This window comes from Hyperolius riggenbachi, chromosome 10 (genome assembly GCF_040937935.1).
Source record: "Hyperolius riggenbachi isolate aHypRig1 chromosome 10, aHypRig1.pri, whole genome shotgun sequence".
Classification (NCBI taxonomy): domain Eukaryota; kingdom Metazoa; phylum Chordata; class Amphibia; order Anura; family Hyperoliidae; genus Hyperolius; species Hyperolius riggenbachi.
In genome coordinates, this window is record NC_090655.1 from 165,261,622 (window position 1) to 165,279,439 (window position 17,818).

Below are 17,818 nucleotides of genomic sequence, written 5' to 3' on the forward strand. Positions count from 1 at the left end.
GGACATATTCCTGGTAACTGCCTGCATCCTCGATTCTGTGAGAACCTTGTAATGAATGGCGGAGATGCCGCCGCGCGGTCTAGCGGCAGGGTGCCTGTCTCCGCGCTCGGACCGGCGGATTCCGCGCGGCAACATGTGTCTGGTTTGCCTGTGCCTTCTGGTGCACACAGATGGAGAGCTACGCGCGCGCCAGAAGACAGGACCTTTATGCCAGCAGGAGAGGTATCAGCTGATCAGGCAGATCAGCTGATCCCGGCTGGACTTCTGATTGGCTGAGTGGCTGGGGCGGCGCTGCGGAGCGCCGTGAGTATATATAGTACTTGTTTAAAACAAAGTAGATTAGCTGAGTAGTGACCGACACTACTTGGAGGATTGGCCCTTTAGATTAGGCGGGACGCATTTTGCGACATCAAACCCATGGGTGTCTAATCTGCGTGCTCAGGATGACTGCGTGCAGCATTATCACAGATAAACAATGGAGGAGTGAAAAACATCCGGCACTGCAGCGATTTAAAGTTGCGTTTAATCCAGACTGTGTTCAAGTGGAATGCATACAGCAAACAGTACTATATAAGGAACATTACAGTCCTACCATGGGTGTGTTGCGTGGCAGTGGTCGCTGGGTGTAGTTCGGGCAGCCTAACGGCCGTTTCGCACGGCGGTGCTTCTTCTGAGGCTCGTCCACGCTGGCACACAGTAACATCCGGGTATTTATTCCCTGGTTGTGATTGGCGGTAGGCGGACCAAAGTCCGCCTATTGCGTACCCGCCTACTGGTGCTCAGCCTGGCCTATAGCCTACGCTTTCAGTTTTGATTCGCAAACATGGGCATACAGCCTCCATGCAGGGCATGAGGCTTTATCATCAGTTCAGGAATTTTTTAAGGCTATGGCCATAATATATGATGATCCGGACATTGCTTCCACCACTGAGCGGAAGCTTAAGACTTTGCGTCAGGGCAAAGATCCGGTAGAAGTTTACGCAGCTGAATTCAGGAAGTGGGCTGTGTCAGCTAGGTGGGGTACATTTGCACTGTTAAGCCGCATCTACACGAGTAGATGCGGCCACGATGCTCCTTATCAGCGGCTCGATTGATAAGATCCGACAGGACGGATCTCCGCACCACCGATTCCCTGCTCGCTCCCCGCGAGGGGACAATGGCAGGGAATTGAGCGGAAGATAAGCGGCGCCGGCGGGGACGAGCGGGGAATCGTATCGGGCACACACGCGGGGACGCGGCGGGCACGCGGAAGAGGCGATACGCGTGTAGATGAGGCTTAAGACTGCTTTTTATCAGGTTTATCAGATGCAGTTTCTGATTTGATGTTGGGACATCCTGAACCTAAATCCATTGATGAGGCAATCCCTTTAGCAGTACAGGTCGATCGTCGTTTACGCTATCAAATACAGACCCGGGGTAAGAATACTGTAAGATATGTCTCCTACGCCTCTTCCCCACTTGTGTCGCCTCCGCCTGAGCAAATTGGACATTCAAGATTGACACAGGTGGAAAAGAATCCCAGGAAAACAGAAAAACTCTGTTTGTACTGTGCAGAGGAGGGTCACAAGTTACAGAATTGTCCTAAAAAGTCGGAAAACGCTGCCGCCTAGGTGTAGTCAGAGGTAATACCCTAGACGCGCATTCTTTACCTCTAAACGATAATCGTCTGCTCCTTCCCTGTTCTGTCACTTGGGAGGGTCAGACTGTTCCCACTGAAGCCTTTATAGACTCTGGTTCAGCGGCTAACTTTATAGATTGCGAATTTGCAAAAATTTGGGGATTCCCTTACTCCCATTAGACCAACAGCTTTTGGTCAATGCAGTAGATGACTCTCCTCTGCAAAGTAGACAACCCCTTTCTCGGACCCCTGAGTTGGTGTGTAATGTAGGCGTGCTACACAAAGAGAGTCTACAATTTCTGGTCCTGCGTATGACAACCTCCACCATTATTCTTGGTATGCCATGGTTACAACTTCACTCCCCTCAGATTGACTGGGCTACAGGTCAGCTAAAGAGCTGGTCTACCTATTGTCATCATCACTGTTTAGCAAAAGTAACCGTAGGAAACACCAAGATTCAGGTTAAAGGTGTGCCACCTCAGTACGTAGAATTTGCTGATGTGTTCTGTCCTAAATCGGCAGATAAACTCCCCCCTCACCGTACCTTCGATTGTCCCATCGATTTAAGATCTGGTTGTATGCCCCCAAGGGGTCACCTCTATAATCTATCTGGACCTGAGAAAATAGCAATGCAGGAATACATCAAAGAGAACTTGGCCAAGGGTTTCATCCATCCCTCTCGTTCACCAGCAGGGGCAGGATTCTTTTTTGTAAAAAAAAAAAAATGGAGGCTTTCGTCCCTGCATTGATTATCGAGGGTTGAACAAAATTACAGTGAAAAATCGTTATCCGTTGCCCTTGATTGACGATTTGTTCACTCACGTTACCAACGCCAAGATTTTCTCTAAACTGGATTTAAGAGGGCGCATACAACCTAGTTCGAATTAGAGATGGTGACGAATGGAAGACGGCCTTCAACACACCCGACGGGCACTACGAATATCTGGTGATGCCCTTCGGGTTGTGTAACGCTCCTGCCATCTTCCAGGAGTTAATAAATGAGGTATTGAAAAATGTAAAGTCATGCATTTTGTTCGTACCAATGGTCTAGCACCATGCAAAATAAATGGGATACAGTTGGGGACATCAAACTTGGAGAAGGACTTAGGAGTACTCATCGACAACAAGTTAAATATTCGTACTCAATGCCAAGCCGCTGCAGCTAAAGCGAACAACATTTTGGGATGCATTAAAAGGGAAATAAAAACTCGAGATGCTAGCATAATATTGCCCCTTTTTAACTCTCTAGTAAGGCCACATCTGGAATATGGAATTCAGTTCTGGGCACCACATTACAAAAAAGATATTGCAGTTTTAGAGCAGGTGCAGAGACGAGTAACAAAATTGATACGTGGGATGGAAGGTCTCGCTTACCAAGAAAGGTTAGATAAACTGGGTTTATTTAGTCTAGAGAAAAGACGCCTTAGAAGAGATCTAATTAACATGTATAAATACATCAGAGGGCAATATAATAGCTTGGCGGATGAGCTTTTTGTTCCTAGGCCTTCTCAAAGGACTAGAGGACATGATCTGCGCATGGAGGAAAAACGTTTTAGCCATTTATTTAGGAAAGGGTTCTTTACAGTAAGAGTAATTAAGATGTGGAATGCATTGCCACAGGAAGTTGTTATGGCAAACTCTATACCTGCATTTAAAGGGGGCTTAGATGCTTTCCTTGCGTTGAAAGACATCCATGGCTACAATTACTAGGTAATGCCTAATGATGTTGATCCAGGGATTTTATCTGATTGCCATCTGGAGTCGGGATGGAATTTTTCCCTTTTGGGGCTAATTGGACCATGCCTTGTAAGGTTTTTTTTGCCTTCCTCTGGATCAGTAGGGATATGTGAGGGAGCAGGCTGGAGTCGTACTTTGTACTGGTTGAACTCGATGGACGTATGTCTTTTTTCAACCAAAATAACTATGTAACTATGTATTTGGGGAGGTACTGGGGAAGTTCGTCTTAGTATATCTGGACGACATACTGATCTTCTCTTCCAATCTGTTGGAACATCGAAAACATGTCAAGTTTGTATTAAAGAAATTAAGACAGAATTCACTTTATGCTAAACTGTTCGGCCATATGGCCGAACTAAGAGCGCATGGCCGAACGTTACCCGAACGTTCGGCTAGCGCTGTGATTGGCCGAACGGGTCACGTGGTTTGGACCCGAACGCGCTCTGATTGGCCGAACGGGTCACGTGGTTCGGGTAAATAAATACCCGATCCACGTCATTTCTCCGCCATTTGTCTGTGGGTTTAGCTTTGGGTAGGCAGGCAGGGTAGTTCTCTCTCCAGCCAGGCTAGCCAGGGTCCCCCGGTTATTGTGTCGCTGCTGGGAATAGTAGTACACCGCTCAGCCACACTATATAGCATTGTGTTTACTGCCACTCTGTGTGTCTGCTGGGAACAGTAGTACACCGCTCACCCTGTATAGCATTGTGCTCTGTGTCGCTGCTGGGAATAGTAGTACACCGCTCAGCCACACTATATAGCATTGTCTTTACTGCCACTCTGTGTGTCTGCTGGGAACAGTAGTACACCGCTCACCCTGTATAGCATTGTGCTCTGTGTCGCTGCTGGGAATAGTAGTACACCGCTCAGCCACACTATATAGCATTGTGTTTACTGCCACTCTGTGTGTCTGCTGGGAACAGTAGTACTACGCTCACCCTGTATAGCATTGAGCTCTGTGTCGTTGCTGGGAATAGTAGTACACCGCTCAGCCACACTATATAGCATTGTGTTTACTGCCACTCTGTGTGTCTGCTGGGAACAGTAGTACACCGCTCACCCTGTATAGCATTGTGCTCTGTGTCGCTGCTGGGAATAGTAGTACACCGCTCAGCCACACTATATAGCATTGTCTTTACTGCCACTCTGTGTGTCTGCTGGGAACAGTAGTACACCGCTCACCCTGTATAGCATTGTGCTCTGTGTCGCTGCTGGGAATAGTAGTACACCGCTCACCCACACTATATAGCATTGTGTTTACTGCCACTCTGTGTGTCTGCTGGGAACAGTAGTACTACGCTCACCCTGTATAGCATTGTGCTCTGTGTCGCTGCTGGGAATAGTAGTACACCGCTCAGCCACACTATATAGCATAGTGTTTACTGCCACTCTGTGTGTCTGCTGGGAACAGTAGTACACCACTCACCCTGTATAGCATTGTGCTCTGTGTCGCTGCTAGAAATAGTAGTACACCGCTCAGCCACACTATATAGCATTGTGTTTACTGCCACTCTATGTGTCTGCTGGGAACAGTAGTACACCGCTCACCCTGTATAGCATTGTGCTCTGTGTCGCTGCTGGGAATAGTAGTACACCGCTCACCCACACTATATAGCATTGTGTTTACTGCCACTCTGTGTGTCTGCTGGGAACAGTAGTACACCGCTTACCCTGTATAGCATTGTGCTCTGTGTCGCTGCTGGGAATAGTAGTACACCGCTCACCCACACTATATAGCATTGTGTTTACTGCCACTCTGTGTGTCTGCTGGGAACAGTAGTACACCGCTCACCCTGTATAGCATTGTGCTCTGTGTCGCTGCTGGGAATAGTAGTACACCGCTCACCCACACTATATAGCATTGTGTTTACTGCCACTCTGTGTGTCTGCTGGGAACAGTAGTACACCGCTCACCCACCACTGTATAGAATTGTGTTTACTGCAACTCTGTGTCTCTGCTGGGAACAGTAGTACACCGCTCACCCACCACTGTATAGCATTGTGCTCTGTGTCGCTGCTGGCAACAGTAGTACACCGCTCAGCCACACTATATAGCATTGTGTTTACTGCCACTCTGTGTCTCTGCTGGGAACAGTAGTACATCGCTCACCCACCACTGTATAGCATTGTGCTCTGTGTCGCTGCTGGGAATAGTAGTACACCGCTCACCCACCACTGTATAGCATTGTGCTCTGTGTCGCTGCTGGGAATAGTAGTACACCGCTCACCCACCACTGTATAGCATTGTGCTCTGTGTCGCTGCTGGGAATAGTAGCACACCGCTCACCCACCACTGTATAGCATTGTGCTCTGTGTCGCTGCTGGGAATAGTAGTACACCGCTCACCCGCCACTGTATAGCATTTCTGTACTGTCACTGTACTGCTGCCAGTCAGCGTGTACTTTTACGGATAAGTGAAATGAAGAAGAAATCCTGTGAAAGAGGGAGGGGCAAGGGAAGAGGTGTTCCCCCTGACGGTTCACGTACAGGCCACAGTGGAGCACCGAAGAAAACCCACTCAATACCGCCCATGTTGTCCAGGAAATCAACCCTCACAAATCCAAAAGAACAGGACCAGATAATTAATTGGATGACCTCTCAAGCGTCCAGCAGTGGGTTAAGCAGCACCAGCACATCACGCATGAGGTCCGAGTCCTCAGCCAGTTACAAGGAGCCAGTGGGCACAAAGCAGACACAAACGGCAGCGACACCACGCACACAACTGCCAAATAACCAGTCCGAAGAATTTCCTCAGGACACAATGGGGTATTCGCAGGAGCTATTCCCAGCCCACCAAACTACCACCTTTCAAAGGTCAACGGAACTGCCAGAAATGTTGTGCCCGGATTCACAACCATTGACTGTGGGAAATGCACCGCGCACTGAAATGCAAGGCGAGTCCGAAGAGGACTCGGAAACCCAAATCCCAGAGCAAGTTGGGCAGGAGGGGTTTCAATTGCAGGAGGTCGGCCGAGAAGATCTTGAAGACGACGTTGGAGTGTGCTGCGCAGAGGTTGTTGTGGGGAGCTCTACTCCACGGCGGCGGCCCACAATCACATATGACGAGTTTGAGGAGATGGAAGAGGAGGAGGAGGGTATGGACAATGTTGACAGAGACCCAGATTTTGTATGTGAAGGAGAACATCGCCGGCGTAGCAGCAGCACAGATGAGTCTGTTAAAGAACCCACCGCTGCACGAGTTCGACTTGTGCCACAAGGTAGGCGGCGCGAAATTTCAGGCACCACAAGCGTGGAAGTTCAAGTGAGACAAAAAAGAGGCGCAAACAGAAATCGCCAGCAAGGCAGGTGCTCCAAAGTCTGGCCTTTCTTTGAAGACTGCAGTGAGGATGGTACCATGGTGATTTGCAAGGTGTGCAAGACCCGCCTGAGCAGGGGGAAACATATTAACAACCTCTCCACCACCAGCATGACCCGCCACATGGTATCCAAACATCCCACTCTGTGGCCGCCAGGACAGGGTACCAGCAGCAACACTGCCTCCCTTGGGGTCACCAGACTCACCACCAGACCCTCCTCAGCAGCAGCAGTAGCCCAGCCATTGCGTGGTTCACAACAACATTCACAAACATCAGACGACGCTGACACTGTCACTTTCCGGAATAGTGCTCTTGAGGTCTCCCAGTCATCAAACACAACAACCAACAGCCGTTCAGTGTGCAGCCCTACGGTTCAGTTGTCTGTCTCGGAGATGCTTGAGCGCAAGAGGAAATTGCCAGCAAATGCCCCCCGGGCCGTGGCACTAACAGCCAGCATAGCCAAGCTTCTGGCCGGCGAAATGCTGCCATATCGAGTGGTGGAGACAAACAGCTTCAAGGGCATGATGTCAGTGGCCATCCCACGTTACGCGGTTCCCAGCCGCTACCACTTTGCGCGCTCTGCAGTGCCTGAGTTGCATGAGCACGTGGTCAGCAAAATAACCCGAAGCTTGAAGAATGCCGTTGCCTGCAAGGTTCACCTCACCACTGACACCTGGACGAGTGCGTTCGGCCAGGGTCGATACATCTCCCTTACCGCGCACTGGGTGAACCTTGTGGAGCCTGGCAGCGATTCCTCACCTGCTACGGCGCGGGTGTTGCCCACGCCGCAAACAGCTGCACCGCCGTCCCTCCCACTGGATAACAACAGCAGCACCTACCTCTCTGACTCCTTCTCCTCCAACGCATCTCAAAGCTGTAACTCATCCGGAAACGCTAACCCAGCAGCAGTAGGATTGTGGAAGCAGTGCAGCACAGCTGTTGGCATGCGTCAGCAAGCGTTGCTGAAGCTGATCTGCCTTAGGGATAAGCAGCACACAGGGGAGGAAATTTGGAGGGGAATAAAGGAACAGACGGATTTGTGGCTGGCACCGCTGGACCTGAAACCGGGCATGGTTGTGTGTGATAATGGGAGTAATCTCATTCGCGCTTTAAGGTTGGCTAAGCTGACACACATCCCTTGCCTGGCGCACGTGATGAACCTAGTAGTTCAGCGGTTCCTGAGGACATACCCAGGCGTGGCCGATCTTCTGTTGAAGGTGCGACGAGTGGCCAAACATTGCAGAAATTCCAGTACTGCTTCGGGGGCACTCGCCAAGATGCAGGAGCGCTTCAATCTCCCCCACCATCACTTGCTGTGTGATGTCCCTACGCGCTGGAATTCTACGCTGAACATGCTAGCCCGCTTTTGCGAGCAGAAGAGTGCAGTGGTCCAGTACATGACGGCGCAGTACCGAGGCGCATCCGGACAGCTGCCAAGCTTCTGTGGATCCGATTGGGCCAACATGTTGGACCTCTGCCAAGTCCTCCAAAATTTTGAGCAATCCACGTTGCTTGTGAGCAGTGACAACTCTTCAGTCAGCATTACCATACCACTGCTGTGTTTACTGAAGAAGTCAATGTTGAAAATCAAGTAAACAGCTGTCATGATGCAACTGGGGGAATCTGAAGGAGAAAACGATCAGCGTGATGGTACCAACATCAGGCCATCCGCCTCAGGAAACGCTGGCCCCAGCAGCTATGACGAAGAAGAGGAAGAGGAACAGCTGGAGTTGGAGCAGGAATTTCATGCCACCACTGACGAGGGCCAGAGCGGTGCACGTTGGACTTCCACAATTCAGCACGAATGGTCAGCAGAAGCAGACCAGGAAGAAGGTGACGACTATGATGCATCACAACAACTATCACAACGCTCACAAGAGGATGATGAGGATTCTGGCAGGACTCTGGCACACATGGCTCAATTCATGCTAGACTGCATTGAACGCGACCCACTCATTGTGCGCATTCTGGACAACACCAATTACTGGGTTTATACCCTTCTGGATCCACGGTACAAACACAATGTTCCAAAACTGCTTGAAGAAAGAGTCACACAGGTCAAAATGGAAGAATACCAGCAGGCCCTTGTGGAGACTTTAGAGAGGAGATTGACATCCTCCCCCTCCTCTAGCCAGTTGTACGCCGACAGACTGACTTCCGCAAACCCAGGACGACCAGGAGGGCAGCAAACAACACAAGCCGCAGCTAGTGCCCAAAAGGGAATGGTATCGGCAGTGTGCTTGGAGTGGGAAAATTTTCTGACACCCATGCAGCAGCCCACAGAACAGCAAGCGTGCAGATCCACCTCCAACACCGATCGCCTGGAGAAGATGGTCAAGGACTACATGTCAGATGGCGTAGCTGTGTTGAACAATCCATCTGCACCCTTCAACTATTGGGTATCGAAGCTAGACACCTGGCACGAACTGGCAATGTACGCAATAGAGGTGCTGGCTTGCCCGGCAGCCAGCGTTATGTCGGAACGCTGTTTCAGTGCTGCCGGAGGCATCGTCACAGATCGGCGTATCCGCCTCTCCACAGAAAATGCAGACCGTCTGACTCAAATTAAAATGAATCAATCCTGGATTGGAAACGACTACGCAACACTCCCGGACCCCAACCAAGTAACATGAACAATGAACATCTGTGATGGGTTAGCGTTTCCGGTCCCTGTTTATTGAACCTCTCATCTGTATTACATTTATGACTGCATGGCGACAAAACGCAAATTGCTATCCGCACACTTCTTGTCCTCATGCAAGGCCTGGGTTGTTGTGTCTCAAAGCGTGGCCTTCTCCTCCTGCGCCACCCTCCTCCTGTTCCATCACGTGTGCTGCTGCTGGGTTAGCGTTACCGGTCCCTTTTCCTGGAACCTCTTATATGTATTACATTTATGACTGCATGCCGACAAAAAGCATGTTACCTGTGCAAAGAAAACAGACATTTCCCGCATTTAAAAGACAGTTTTCCCTTTGAAACTTTAAAATCGATTTTCTCAAAAACTATAAGCTCTTTTTGCTAAAAAATTTTTCCTCTTGTACCCACTCCCAAGGTGCACATACCCTGTAAATTTGGGGTATGTAGCATATAAGGAGGCTTTACAAAGCACGAAAGTTCGGGTCCCCATTGACTTCCATTATGTTCGGAGTTCGGCTCGAACACCCGAACATCGCGGCCATGTTCGGCAAGAACCCGAACATCTAGATGTTCGCCCAACACTACACGTGACCCGTTCGGCCAATCACAGCGCTAGCCGAACGTTCGGGTAACGCATGGCTCTTAGTTCGGCCATATGGCCGAACAGTTTGGCCGAACACCATCAGGTGTTCGGCCGAACTCGAACATCACCCGAACAGGGTGATGTTCTGCAGAACCCGAACAGTGGCGAACACTGTTCGCCCAACACTAGTTGCCACCACCACATTTGACAGTGGGGATGGTGTGTTCAGAGTGATGTGCAGTGTTAGGTTTCCGCCACACATAGCGTTTTGCATTTTGGCCAAAAAGTTCCATTTTGGTCTCATCTGACCAGAGCACCTTCTTCCACATGGTTGCTGTGTCCCCCACATGGCTTGTGGCAAACTGCAAACAGGACTTCTTATGCTTTCTGTTAACAATGCCTTTCTTCTTGCCACTCTTCCATAAAGGCCAACTTTGTACAGTGCATGACTAATAGTTGTCCTATGGACAGAGTCTCCCACCTGAGCTGTAGATCTCTGCAGCTCGTCCAGAGTCACCATGGGCCTCTTGACTGCATTTCTGATCAGCGCTCTCCTTTTTCGGCCTGTGAGTTTAGGTGGATGGCCTTGTCGTGGTAGGTTTACAGTTGTGCCATACTCCTTCCATTTCTGAATGATCGCTTCAACAGTGCTCCTTGGGATGTTCAAGGCTTTGGAAATCTTTTTGTAGCCTAAGTCTGCTTTAAATTTCTCAATAACTTGATCCCTGACCTGTCCCGTGTGTTCTTTGGACTTCATGGTGTTGTTGCTCCCAATATTCTCTTAGACAACCTCTGAGGCCTTCAAAGAGCAGCTGTATTTGTACTGACATTAGGTTACACACAGGTGCACTCTATTTAGTCATTAGCACTCATCAGGCAATGTCTATAGGCAACTGACTGCACTCAGATCAAAGGGGGCCGAATAATTATGCACACACCACTTTGCAGTTATTTATTTGTTAAAAAAAAAATTGGAATCATGTATGATTTTCATTCCACTTCTCATGTGTACACCACTTTGTGTTGGTCTTTCATGTGGAATTCCAATAAAATTGAATCATGTTTGTGGCAGTAATATGACAAAATGTGGAAAACTTCAAGGGGGCCCGAATACTTTTGCAACCCACTGTATCCCCTTTTTCATGCCCATATATGTATGGATCGTAATACACTGTTTTCTAAGTGTTTTTATGTAATACAAATTTTTCACTTTTGATAATCACATGACTCATTGAGTGCTTTGGCTTGCAGATGGGTTCTGCTTTTCTTTTACACTTTACAATTTGATAGCCAGACCACTCTGAGTCATGAGAAAAATTGATTCTTAGAGAGATTTTCATTCATATATAGTGAGGTATTGGTTGAGACGTCTATCCTAGTACCAAAAAATGTTGACCTCTCAGGTCATGGTGTAAGACATGTGTTGAGGAAACAGGTGTACTCAGGGATACTACTTGAAAAACTACCTGGGTTTCTCCACCGGTAGGAACTAAGGAAGTAGCGGTGCATAAAAAATTGTCGCACCCTATCCATTTGTTTACCTACACATCTCGGTGCCTCCATGCAAAAGATCCTTCCCCCCGGAAAATCGACCAATCGCTCCTTGTCAAGGCTCAGCTGTAAAGGAGTTTTACCTTCTGAAAAGGTTTGAGCCATTATCTTAAAATCTTCTGTTAACTCGGTCTGCATTGACAGGCATGCTGTCTCCCATGCAGTACCCTTAGCATGTGCAATCAGGGATGCTCAGCAGAGCTCGAATATTCGAGTAGCTCGAATATTCAAGCTCTTTTTCAGCTATTCGAGCTCGGTATTCGAGCTCGAATAGCTGCAGCTATTCGAACGTGCTATTCAAGTGAACTCGAATAGCCCATTCACTATTCGCGCTATTCAAGCAAACAGCGCTATTCGAGCTCGAATACCGAGCTCGAATAGCGTCATAGCCCAGATTGATGTCCTTAGAGCCAATCAGAGGGCTCCCAGGCCCTCTGACGGCAGCCAATCACAGAGGGAGACCCTGGCCAGCCCCTACCCTATAAATAGCGGCCACCATGTTAGGTTTTTCCGTCCTTGCTTGACTTGTACAGAGAGAGATCTGCTCCTTTGTGCTTTGGCTTAGCAAGTGCTCTATTGTGGTCAGTCACCTAGCGTTTTTGCTCACATACACCTGCTATACACACCTATATTGTTGTTAGCTAGATAGAGATTGTATTTTAGTTAGTAGCTTGTGTGTTACATAGAGACAGCTGCTGCTGCAGGCAAGCTTAGAGCTTTAGGCATCAGGGCCTTGCCTGTGTGGGCAGCTGTCCTCCTGTTCTCTGTTAGTTTATTTCTCATCTATACCTGTGTTTGTGCTGTGTATTCTACCCTGTCTTGTCCTTTACTACTGAGTGATTATTGTATTTTGTAGTTATACTGTACTAGGGACACTCACTGCCACTGTTCATAGCTCCAGCGTGTGTGTGTGCGTGCACTGTCTGTAGTGTGCAGTACACACTCTATTTCCTTCTACTGAATCATCTGATTACTACTGATTATTGTGTTTTCTAGTTGTACTAGTGTACTAGGGACACTCACTGTTCATAGGCTAGCTCCTGCGTGTGTGTGTGCGTGCACTGTCTGTAGTGTACACACACTCTATTTCCTTCTACTGAATCTGATTACTACTGATTATTGTATTTTCTAGTTGTACTAGTGTACTAGGGGACACACTCACTGTTCACTGTTCACACTTACTGATTACTGATTATTGTATTTTGTATTTGTACTGTACTAGTAATCACTTAGCGATCTAATCACTTAGTGATTAGTGTCACCTCACCCACCAACCCACTCCATTAAAGTACCCCACTTTTTCACCCACCCTTTTAAAAAACTTTTTTGTTTACGCCAAAAACATCTAAGATGTCTGGAAGTGGCAGCCAGCGTGGTTTGGGCAAGGGGAAGGGCAGCAAGGGAATCAGGAGGAGAGGGAGCAGCATTGTGGCAAGCCGCGCCACCATGCACAGTTCCGCAGCAGCAGCAGCTGCGTCAGTGGCTAACATTCCGCCTATAGCTACTGGCCGTGGACGCCTTGGGCGCCCAGCAGGAGCATCTGCAACTCACGCTGCAGAGACACAGCAGCAGCAGCGTGTAGTACCTGCTCCTATTTTCCTCCAGCCGGGTCGGAAACGTCCCATTGAGGAAAAGGATGCAGCCACTGTGATGCAACTGATGACGGAGGATGAGCAGCCCGCCATCAGCTCTGCATCCGAGGCCTCCACCCTCACCACCACCACCACCCCTGTTCGCAGCAGCCGCCCAGCAGGGCCTGGGGAGGAGGCCAGTTTACCGTCACAAGTTGGCGACCTGTCATTCAGCAGTCTTTTGACCCCAGGCATCATGAGGGAATTGTCTGCTGTTGTTGGCGATTTTGAGGAGGAGATGCTGATGGGCACTTTGGGGGAGGAGGGATTGGACAGCAAGACTGTGGTGACAGTCAAGCAGCCCATCCATGCATCAGGAGAGGAGTTTGGGGGGTCATCATCCCAGCAGGACATGTTTCAGGAGGGGGATGATGATGATGATGATGATGACAGGGTGACGGACAAAGACTGGGTGCCACCACCAGCACCTGGGGATGTCATCATCAGCAGCTCTGAGGAGGAGGAGGAGGAGGATGCGCTTGTGGGCCTTGCAAGGAGGCGCATCATTGCAAGCATTGGCAGCAGTAGGCAGGTCCCACAGCCTGCTGGTGTCTCAGGCTCAGCAGCAGCAGCAGCAGCATCTGCCAGTACCACCACCAGCCGAGACAGGCAGCAGTGGCTCCAGTCCGTAGGGGGTTTTTCACGTCACCAATCTGGCAATTTTTCACCATGCCCACAGTTCACAGCAAGTATGCCACTTGCAACCACTGTCAGCGGAAGTTGAGCAGAGGTGCAGACCCCTTAAAGTTCAGCACCAGCTCTCTTATAAACCATCTTGCTGTTAAACATTACCACCAGCATGAGGAGTTCAAGAGGCTGAAGGCATCTGGTGCTGGCAGTGGCACCACACCCAGCACTGCACAGCCTTCAGCAGCAACAGCAGCCACCCGCCCTCCTGCTCCTCCAGCACCACCAGCAGGAGTGCGGAAACGCACTGCTCCTCCCCCCTCTGCAACTCCTGCCGCCGACACTGAGGCCTGTTCTGGCAGCCAGTCCTCAGTGGCCTCCTCTGCTGTCTCCGCTGATTCCCGTGCTAGCAAAAGGCGACGCCAGAGCCTTTTGAGCGAGTCCTTCCAGGGGGTGGTTAGGGCTCTGCCTCCCAGCAGCCGTCGCGTGCGGCAGCTGAACGGCTTGCTGGTACGGGCCATGTGCTCCCAACTCCTGCCGTACACGCTCGTGCAGGAGGGGAGCGACATGCGTGCGCTGCTTGCTTGTGCAGCCCCAGACTGGCAGCTCCCCAGCAGACACTTCTTCGCCCGCCAGGTCATGCCTGCACTGCACCGCTTTGTGATGGCCAATGTGGAGCGAGGGCTGGAGCATGCGGTTGGTGAAAGGGTCCACGTCACCATGGACTCCTGGAGCAGCCGCTTCGGGACAGGCCGCTACCTGTCCTTCACTGTCCACTGGGTCAGCTTGGTGGAAGGGGGTGAGGATGGGAGAGCAGCAGCGGGCACAGCAGCAGCAGCAACACAGTGGGTGCTGCCACCCCACAGGGTCCGGGGAACTGCTGCAGGTTCCTCCGATCCTCTGCCATCCTCCGGCACACCTGGCCAAACCCCCCGCCTCAGCAGCAGCGTGAAGCCACGCCACTGCCAAGCGCTGCTGCAGTTGGTCAGCCTTGGGAAGACCAAACTGACGGCAACCCATGTGTTGGCCAAACTCCAGGAGCAGGAGAGGATTTGGCTGACCCCCAGAGGCCTCAGAGTTGGAGAGGTGGTGGCCGACAATGGGGCCAATCTGGTTGCCGCAATCGACAGGGGAAACCTGACCCACATCCCCTGTCTTGCCCACGTGCTGAACCTGGTGGTGCAGAAGTTCTTGCGCACCTACCAGGGGATGGGCGAACTGCTGGAAACGGCAAGGAATGTTGTGCGTCACTTCCGGCGCTCGCCTGCAGCCTCTACGAGCCTGGAAGACGTGCAAAAGGAGCTGGAGCTGCCACGCCATAGGCTGATCCTTGACGTTCCAACTCGCTGGAACTCCACCCTGGCGATGTTGGAGCGTCTGGTTGAACAGAAGCACGCTGTCCACCAGTACCTTGCCCTGGCCACTGTGTCCGCCGCTCAGAAAAGGGACAAGACCAGCAACATCCCGTCCATCGTCCCCGATGACGACTGGGGGCACATGCAGCAGGTGTGCTTAGTGCTGGCTCCCTTTCTGCAGGCCACCAACATGGTGAGCAGGGACCATGCTATGGTGTGCGAGTGGGTGACCCTGGTTTGTCTGCTGAACAGGGCCCTCGATGCTTTGCTGGAACAGGAAGCGGCAGCCTTGGCCCAGCAGGAGCGGCATGCAGCTGCACAGTCCACCTCTGAGGGGGAGGAGGAGGAGGACTTGGTGGAGGTCCCTGACCTTGCTGCTGATGAGGGGGATCAGCACAGCGCAGCTGAGTTGGTGCGGGGGTGGAGAGAGGATGAGGCGGCAGAGGAGGAGGATGAGGACAGCACTGCCATCGATGTGCCAGCACACGTGGCCCGCCTCTTCCCAATGGCAGCGCACATGCTGACGTGCCTGCGCAGGGACCCCAGGGGGATCCAGATGAAGCAGAGGGAGGACATCTGGATCAGCATGATGTTGGACCCGCGCTTCAAGGGAAAGTTGAGCCAGTTCCTGCCTCCTGCAGGAGGAGACCCAGCACAACAAATAAGGAGCTTGCAGCAGGCCCTTGTTGACCGCTTGGAGGAAGCCTTCCCCCAGCCTTCCACCCCCACTGTCCAGCCAGCACAGAGACAGCAGCAGGTGCCTGCATCCAGCAGCAAGCGCACCACAGACCTGCTGTCTCTCAGCAACAAGCTCTACAGGACTGTAGAGGCTCCAGCAGTGACTAGAGAGGAGGTGCATGCAGCAGGATCCTCCTCCGGTCACAGCCAGCGCCTGACCCGCATGGTGGCTGACTACATGGGGTCCTACAGCGGGCTTGACAGCGATGCCCCTGTTGATCCCATGGAGTATTGGGTCAAGCGCCTGAAGATCTGGAGCGAGCTGGCGCAGTACGCCCTGGAAGTGCTGTCCTGTCCCCCTTCCAGCGTGCTGTCTGAGCGCTGCTTCACTGCAGCTGGTGGCCTGGTCACCGAGAAACGCTCACGTCTGTCTCACAAGTCTGTGGACAGACTGACGTTTCTCAAGATGAACCAGGCGTGGGTGGAAGGCGAGTTCCTGGCCCCTGTTGTCGGCGAGAGGGGGACATGAACTGGCTGCCGGAACCATTGTTAATATGCCTTACCACCCTTTACCACCTTCTGGCTCTTGCTCACTAAGCCAGCCTGGTTCAGTTTGACTATTACGTCGCCTGTAGCCACACATTTTACACCTACAGTGGGCTGCTGTGTACTGCCCTTCTGCTGTCTGTCTGTGTTTCCCACTGCCAGGGTACACAGATTTACCTTCTGCTGCCATTCTGCCACCAACTATTACGTCCAACAATAGCTATATCTGTGTAATTTGCTGTAAAAAAAAAAAAAAACATTAAAAAAAAGGTTTAATTTTTCTGAGGTGCCCGGGTTGAAAACTGTGTTGTCCCAGTTGTGTATTGGACACGATGTGGGCTGCATGACCGCTGTCTGGGACCTCCTGTTGTGTTTATTTACAGCCCTGGTATCACCGCTAGGTACCAGGGCTATTATGTCACGCTGCCTGCCTGCTGCCACACTCACACTACTCCTCCATTCCTCCTACTGCTGCTGTCTGTCTGTGTTTCCCACTGCCAGGGTACACAGATTTACCTTCTGCTGCCACTCTGCCACCAGCTATTACGTCCAACAATAGCTATATCTGTGTAATTTGCTGTAAAAAAAAAAAAAAAACAATTAAAAAAAAAAAGGTTTAATTTTTCTGAGGTGCCCGGGTTGAAAACTGTGTTGTCCCAGTTGCGTATTGGACACGATATGGGCTGCACGACCGCTGTCTGGGACCTCCTGTTGTGTTTATTTACAGCCCTGGTATCACCGCTAAGTACCAGGGCTATTATGTCACGCTGCCTGCCTGCTGCCACACTCACACTACTCCTCCATTCCTCCTGCTGCTGCTGTCTGTCTGTGTTTCCCACTGCCAGGGTACACAGATTTACCTTCTGCTGCCACTCTGCCACCAGCTATTACGTCCAACAATAGCTATATCTGTGTAATTTGCTGTAAAAAAAAAATATGCCTGCCTCATTGACTGCCTGCTGCCACACAATCATCCTCCTCCTCCTCCTCCTGCTGCTGAATTTACCTCCTGCTGTCTGTGTGTTTCCACTGCCAGGGAGCACATACAATGGCGCTTCCACCATGCGCCACCAGCTATTTATTACGCTCAAAAATAGCTGCATTTCTTTAAAAAAAAAAGATATAGAAGAGAAAGAAGTGAAGAAGAAGAAGACGATATAGAAGAAGAAGATGAAGATATAGAAAAAGAAGAAGAAGAAGAAGAAGAAGGAGAAGATATAGAAAAAGAAGAAGAAGTAGAAATAGAAAAATAATAAGAAGAAGAAGATATAGAAAAAGAAGAAAAAGAAATAGTAAAATAATAATAATAAGAAGATATAGAAAAAGAAGAAGAAGAAGAAGCTATAGAAGAAATAGAAGAAGAAGATATAGAAGAAATAGAAGAAGAAGATATAGAAGAAATAGAAGAAGATGATGAAGAAGAAGAAGAAGAAGAAGAAGAAGAAGAAGAAGAAGAAGAAGAAGAAGAAGAAGAAGAAGAAGAAGAAGAAGAAGAAGAAGATATAGAAGAAATAGAAGAAGATGAAGAAGAAGAAGAAGAT